At 37.0% G+C, this 7,765-nt stretch overlaps 1 long non-coding RNA gene and 1 other non-coding gene across 2 annotated transcripts; one reads left to right on the forward strand and one right to left on the reverse strand.

The window, feature by feature from the left end:
* Positions 1 to 418: 418 nt before the first annotated feature.
* On the reverse strand, positions 419 to 6,654 carry LOC150010120 (uncharacterized). The gene is made up of 3 exons (XR_016511377.1): positions 6,613 to 6,654; positions 1,250 to 1,335; positions 419 to 897 (listed from the first exon to the last, which is right to left on the reverse strand). It is a non-coding gene; the product is annotated as an uncharacterized LOC150010120 (long non-coding RNA).
* On the forward strand, positions 1,223 to 1,359 carry LOC150010121 (small nucleolar RNA SNORA48). The gene has a single exon (XR_016511598.1). It is a non-coding gene; the product is annotated as a small nucleolar RNA SNORA48 (small nucleolar RNA).
* Positions 6,655 to 7,765: the final 1,111 nt, after the last annotated feature.

Consider the following 7,765-nt stretch of genomic DNA (forward strand, 5'->3'; position numbering starts at 1 on the left):
CTGCTCATGCTTAAGGGGAAAGGGGCATTATTTGAACTTCTACACCAGAGAGTTGGAATTATGGAAGGCCAGCTTAGACCCCTGCCTACCACATTCAGATTTACTGATATCTCCAGAGTAAAGCAGGTTTGTTCTCAACTTCTTCTTAATACCTTAGAAGGATCTTGTTACCCCAAAGGAATAAATTGCCAAAAGCTTTTTTTTTTTCTTCTTCTTTTTGGTGAAGCAGTGTTGCAATGAGGATATGGAGGAGAGAGGGAAGGGCCCTTCTCAAACTATGGAAAACCTACTTAGATTACAAAGTTTATCCCTCAGCAGATTTCTCAAAAACAGGGAACTCAGTACTTTAGTAGCTACCAATGCGCTAGTGTTGAAACTGTTTTTCTACTAGTTATAATTTTATTATTATTAGCATTCTTGAAAATAAATAAATAGAAAATGTTCTCCAGAGTCAAGTTGCAGGGTTTTACTCTATTAATACAATTCAGATGTAGGTACCAACTCACAGGGATAAACTCGAAAGACAAAAGACTCAATAACTTTATGACTAAACATTCTGAGTTAAAAACTAAAAAGGAGGGGGGCTATTTTGACAAGAGTAAGTCATCAGCTGAATTACTCATCAAAGAATAGTTGTATTAAAAGATAAACTAGGGCATATTATAAATTTTAAGGGTTTATTTGAGCAAAAATCAATTTGAATTGGGCAGCATCCAGTCTAGCCGATAGAAGAGAGTTCTGAGGACGTGTACAAAATGAAAGACTTTAGGTGTTCCGGTGAAGATGGTAGAGAAGGTAAACACTGTGTTCCCATCCTCCCATGACCACATCAAAGGTACAACCAAATTATAGAACAATCAACCTGGAGAACCATCGAGGACCAGCCAAGCAAAAGTCCTATAATAAAGGAAATAAAGAAAAAGCTGTGCTGAGACTGGACTTTTTAATGCTGTTTAATAATACTTGACAATTTTTTTTTTGTATAAAGTCCTTCCACGTGCATTGTTAGTTATTCCTGAGTACTTTATACTTTTTGTACCTATTGTGAATGGGATATTACCATAGATTATATTTTCCAACTCATTATTGTGAGCACATATATAGTAGTGCTATTGATTTTGCATGCTCACCTTTAGAAGAAATTTTTTGATGCCAACTTGCAATATTTACTAGCAAATTTTTATTAAAGAAATACATTTAACATTAAAAAAATGAGACTTTCACCCCCTGACAATGGGCAAGGACATACCTGATTGGTGGTGTTGCTCTTATATCAGTCAGGGACAAAGCAGTTGTTAGTTCATCCTAGCTTGTTGCCTGTGTTGGTGGCCAGAGCTGTTTCATGCCAGGGGCACATAAAATAAAAAAATAAAATAAGCAACTTTCATAGGCGGAAGGGAGCAGGAACAAGAAAGTTACACAAGGCAAAAAAAGTGATTGGATATTACAAAATTACTTTCAGGCAGATGCCCTAACTAGTGCTGATTAGGAGATTCCTGATCAACCGGTTTAAGATTCCAGTTTTGAGAGACCTGAAACTGTAAGTCTCAGTTTGGTGACATGGTGGCTTGGCACAAGAGACCCCATTTTGGGACTGTTGTCTTGTTTTACACAATTGTCAAAACAGTTTTGGCTTTGTCTCATAAAAAGAAGTATGTAATTTCTGAAAGTTTTCTTTTTGATTTGGTATCATGAACAATTACTTTCTGCCTGTTCCAAATATCCCTTAGAGTTTCAGATTGAATCCTTTTTTTTTTTTTTTTGGTAAACACTTTCAGAATGTATTTTAAGTCCAAAATATCTCTATGGAACTGTATATTCATTTCAATAGAAAACATTGGTGAATTTCTATGAATTGAGGTTAAATTCAGATTGGTTACAAATTATGAAACTGTGGTTTCAGATTGGAGTGCCAGCATTTGGTTGGGTTGTACAAATGCATGTGGGTTCAAGGTTGCCAAAACTGTTCTAGCATTTTAATGAGACACCGGATCCTGTATACCAGGATTTTGATTCTACCCATAATTCTGAAATTCTTTATGACTCTCACCACACTTTAGTACTTAGTACTTCTAGTACATGATATTTCTGCACAGTTGCTGAATGTGGCCTCACATTCCAGTACTTTTAGCATTTAGTTTCTCATAGCAATAAAAAATTGAGAAACCTGGGATATTAAATAAAAATTATGTCTCTCTGTTAATGTTATTTTTTCTATGTTAATGTTATTGCTTTCTCTCTCTCTTATTCTTCCTCCCTCTCCCCTTTGGAAAAACAACAACAACAGACAGAGAAAAGAATCCAGGGTTAGACAAAGCCACGGTTGGAATTTGTGGTCACCAAGTCTTTAGACTTTCACAGCAACAAATGCTATTAAGAACAACCATGCTGCCTCAGCTTCCCAGAGGATTCCAAAACCAGTTACATCATTAGGGATTCAGATTTTTCTAAACAAAACTGTCTGGCCCAATGTCCTTAAAATCAAGGGACTTAGTGACATCTTTCTAAAGATGTTTTGTTTCCCTCTGTTTATGCCTTCCTTATTGATGCCGAACATTAAAAACAAATATTTTATTTATTTATTTTTAGAAGGGAAGAGAGGGAGAAAGAGAGGGAGAGAAAGATTGATGTGGGAGAGATACATCGATCGGTTCCTCTCGCATGTCCCCAACTGGGGACCTGGCCTGCAACACAAACATGTGCCCTGACTGGCAATCAAACTGACGATCTTTCGGTTTGCAGGCCAGCACTCAATCCACTGAGCCATACAGGCCAAGACAATGGAAACATTTTATAACTGTGCAGGTAACTTAAGTGATGAGTGATTCTGACAAGGAATCTCACTAACCCTTATAACGATCTAGCCATGCTCAGTTGTTTTAATAATTATGCTCCATGATTAAATTGTTTCAGTGACATTCACATTGTTTTCTGCAGATAGAATACTTATTTCCAATAAGTAAAATATCTAGAGTGAATTAGTTTTTTAACTGTGTTGATATGTGGTACTAGTGAACTAGCTTTTAAACTAGCCAACATGTGGTCATGCAGGACACAACCTTAGGGGGAGCAGTGAGTTAAGTGACTCTGGAATCAGAGGGACATATGTTTTCCAGTTTGTCTTGGGCCTCAGAAAAGCAAGGAATGTATTTTCTGCAGCTGTTTTTATATATGAACTAATTCTACTTTTTCCTGCCCTTTGGATAAAGTGACCCTGTTTCAGAGAAAGTGGTATGAAAGGATTCTTACCATTTGCTAGTGTGAATTTGAGAAAAAGCACATGGTTCATCTTTCATTGCCATTAAAGAATTTACAGCCAAATCAGTGTAATGATTGTATCTCAAAAAAGCTTTGCCACTGAAAAGATTATTTATTTTTCTAAAGTAGGCAAATTAGGCTCTTAAGTTCAGGCAAACCTATTTTCTATCTCATTGAAAACCTTCTGAAGAGCTTTATGATGTCAATGGTGTTGGAAAATTTAACTGAGTTAAATGCTTAATACTAGAGTGAAGTTTTAAATTCACATTGAAGTGATTCTTTTTAAAGAGTTCATGCAGTAATTTTAGATATGTGGCATTACTAAAGAATCATGGGATCATAGCAAGACTGAATAAACTAACAGGGTCCTCATGCCCAAGACATTCTGTTTTCCCTTATTTGATTGCTTTCTTATAGAAAAAAAAAAAAACAAACAAACAAACAAAAAAAAAAAACCCAAAACCAAAACAAAACAAAACAAAAACAAAATGAAATAAGAACAAAGCCTATATTCCCTGAAGTGTTACCTTTTGCTAAAACATCGCTTTTTAAAGATTAAAATTTTCAGTTCCTGCTACTTCTTAAATCCCATACTTCATAGTAGTAGAAATCATTTATTTCAAATGATGAACACTATTCCAGTGATGCTCTGAAAGATAACTCTGTATAGGACTTAGACTAAGTGTAGAAATGGACAACAAGGGTTTAAACCTAGGACATAGGCCAGCTCTCATAATTTTCATAATCATAACCCATAACCTGGGTTATCTGTAAGAATCATGTGACAGTGTCGTGGGCCTCTTCTCCCTCACAGCCATCAGTTAGTCTTCCTAAGTCTTCCTATTCAAGAGGACGATCTCACACCAGAGTGTCCTTCGGCCAAATGTATATGCTTTATTGCTGGAGCCTCCAAGCAAGAATTCTGAAGCAAGAAAATTTACTTTCTTAACTACAGTAAAGTTATTTGAATTAGAGCAATGGAATTGTCACAACCACCTCAGACAAAAATTTTGTGTCCCTTTTCTGTTTTGCATTATAAATCTGTGCATGTAAAAGACCTTTTCTGCTTATACTAAAAGGATGCTCCTGATCTAGTGTCAGTAGGACTTGTGGTTTTGGTGTCTTCCACACACTTCGACTCAGGTTGTCGGCACTGACTTAGAACCTGCCTGGAATCATGATGGGGGCTTTGTGAACAATCCTCACTTGTAGGAGCTCACATCCAGTATAGCAACAGCTGTCCTTGCAGTTAGGCATAATGCAATATCATGAATGTCATGCAACAGAGACAGGTACAAATAATATAAAATGCTTAAGAATTTGAATGAGTCAAGAATAGGTTCACATGTAAACAAAATAAAATCCAAGTTTACTTCTCACATTAATAACTTTTGGAGGTAGGCATTCCCAGCTCCGGTTCCCTCTACCTAGCTATTCCACCATCATAAACACTTAATTCCCACCTCCTGGTTTAAACTGGTTGATCAAGCATCAGTCATTAAATCTATATTCCAGCTAATAGAAAGGGGAAGGAGTCAAGAACTGCATGCCCTGTTCTCTGTGAGGACACCTCCTAGAAATAACACACAGCACTTCTGCCTTCATCCTATTCACCAAACTGTGGTCACATGGCTGATCACATCTGACTGCAAGGAAAAGGTGATCCGGTCTTAATTCTGGAAAGCCATGCACTCACTAGCTGCACCTGGAAGTTCACTAATGGTAGAAAGAGAGGATAGTTATTGGAGGAAATTGGGTATTTTCTGCCTCAGGTATTCAAATAAGAGAAAGAGAATTTTATCTGGAAATGAAAAGCAGGTCTGGAAGGCTTCCTGGAGAGGGTAACATTTAAGCTAGGTCACTGAGGAAAAGCAGGAGTGTGTCAAATATAGAATTGGCAGAAACATTATAGGCAGAGTGAGCAGTATAAAGGTTTGCTTTCAGGAAGCAGCCAGCCTGAACCAGGAATGTAGTCAGTCACCACAGATCAGAAATGGCTGTTCTGTTTAGTGCTGACTGGGGAGAGCTAAGGAAACATTTCACAATGTTCTCAGTATCTGAGCTACTTTGTCTAATCACATATATCCAACCACTAAAGACTGAATTATTACATCATGCCCATAGAATTGAAAAATAATTTTAAGACTGTGTCTATAGAAAATCTCTCTTGTGTGCATTAACAGGTATAATCACTTGTCAAGTTAGAAAAGGTTTTCAGAAAATTGATTAAATCTGGATTCTGATTATGACATATATCAAGTATGAAATAATCATTTCTAAAACCTTTGGCACACAGGTTCATTTACTAACAGGCATCATCATAGCCTAACATCATGCTTAAAACAAAGAAACAGTTTGTCCTGAAACAGAAAAGCACAGCACACAGGATGGGCAGGAATAGGAATAGGTATAGGTATAGGAATAGGAATAAGAGCTGATACTTATTGAGCACTTGCCATGTTCCAGGTGTGCTTCTAAGCATGTGACACATATTTATCTTCAAAAATACTGTGAGCTAGGTTTTTAGTACCATCTCCAGTTTTATAGATAGTGATCGGAGGCTCAGAAATGTTAAATAACTTGCTCAAAGTTCCATAGCTAATATGTAGAGAAAGACAGACAAACCTGTATAGCCTGGCTTCTTAACCACTTTACTAGGTGGTGAACAGGAACTAGGGGTGGGATGGGTTCCAGCTCCATGGCTAACTAGTGATGAGACTCTCGGGAAAGTTATTTCATCCTTTTGTGTCTCAGTTTCTCAGTTTCTGGGGCTTGGCACAAAGTAATTGCTTAATAGTTAAAAGGTTGAACAAGACTGAGTTGTTACTTGTAAACACTAGCCAGTATTTGGTCCTTAACCATACAAACCAAAAGACACAACTAAAGCTATTTCTGACATGGCTTTACTTTCTCTTTCAAGAGAGTAAAATTTCTCCTTCAGTTTGTTTACCCCAATTCCCTGAGGTCTGCCTCTCTGCTAGTTCTTGAGTTTGAGCTGCTTTTTATAGCCATCTGCTACAGTGTTGTGTGACAACAAACAATATCCTCTTAAAAATGTTTACAAATGCTTCTTACATTAGTGCTGTATATTTTTTTCGTTAAGCTGTGACATCGCCATTGAAAAATTATTTTAATCATTGCAAACTGAATTACACAAGGAGAAAGCATAAAGAGATAGTACTTAAAAGGCTGAGTGTACATGAATTGCTTTCGCTAATGAAAGAAGCACGACTTAGCCAGCGCACACAACATGAATCCTAAGATGCACGGACAATTGACTATGGTGATAAAACAAGTATTAGTGTTACATCTGAAATCCTCATTATGCTTCATGCAGCAAAACCCACTGTGTACCTGCTGTTCAGTGTGTCCTTCCTCCTCTTGACACCGTAGTCTAATTATAGCACAGGGCACGGGGTGAAAGCATGTGACCTGCGTTTCCACAGTTTGGGGACCTTCAAAAGCCCTGCAGAGTTATGCCTGATGATTCTTTTTCTTTTTAAAGCTGATGAAAATAGGTGTTGGTCAAAATGATTTTGGAATCTTCACTGTTCCATACACAATTCTAATTAAAACATAAATTATTTAAAAACACACACAACTATATTTCACTTACATTGGACTCTTGCTTTATCTCCCTTGGCTCTATAAACTAGTAAATTATTAACTCAAAGATAATTTATGTCACAGTGTTCAAGATGGTGTCCTTTGATTTCTTTTGGTCTGTCTTTTCATTTCATGAACCTTAAAATTAAGATGATGATAAAGGCATGGCATTTAAGAAATAGAAAGAGAAGTGAATGCCTTATTTTTACTACTCATCTAGAATCACATAGTAATGAGATTATTAGTATCTTATAAACAGGTTTTATTAATCTACAACCTTCTGTTCATGGACTAAGAATGTAACCCTATTAGGACCCTCAGTAAAATTTGATGCAACTATAAATGTCTGCCCACCCCACCCCACCCCGGCTCCACACCTTTTTTTAAATTTAAGGGCGACGCTAATACTTCAAGGAATATATAATTATATGTAAGAGTTGGATTAAAGTCATTGTTTTTCTAGATGAAAATCTCACCCTTCAAAGAGCTTGGAATGTGGTGAGGGAAATAGACAAGAAAGAAACCAATTTTAGTCAGCAAGGTAGGTGTAAGAATGGGTGGTATGAGGAATCTGTACAAGGATCATCTAACCCAGTCTAGGGTATCTTAAAGGGTTGGAGGAGACAGTATCTAAACTGAAACAGAAGCGATAAAGGAATGAGTAGGAGGGACAGTCCAGTTTGTTCCTTTGTTTTTGGCAGAGAGGCTGTGGATCATGGACTAGGATAGGAGGGGGGTGGGAAATGTGAACTAGAGGTCAGAAGATAAAAGAACTTGTAGAACTCATTTTCAGGTTTCAAGGAGCTCACATTACAATTTGAGAGATAAATGATAGCAGAGAATTGTGGTAATAAGTGAAGACCAGGAAAGCAACTTCCTAAGAAGCTTTCGATGAATTAAC

This window comes from Furipterus horrens, unplaced genomic scaffold (genome assembly GCF_987537825.1).
Source record: "Furipterus horrens unplaced genomic scaffold, mFurHor1.1.pri manual_scaffold_5, whole genome shotgun sequence".
In the NCBI taxonomy this organism is placed as follows: Eukaryota; Metazoa; Chordata; class Mammalia; order Chiroptera; family Furipteridae; genus Furipterus; species Furipterus horrens.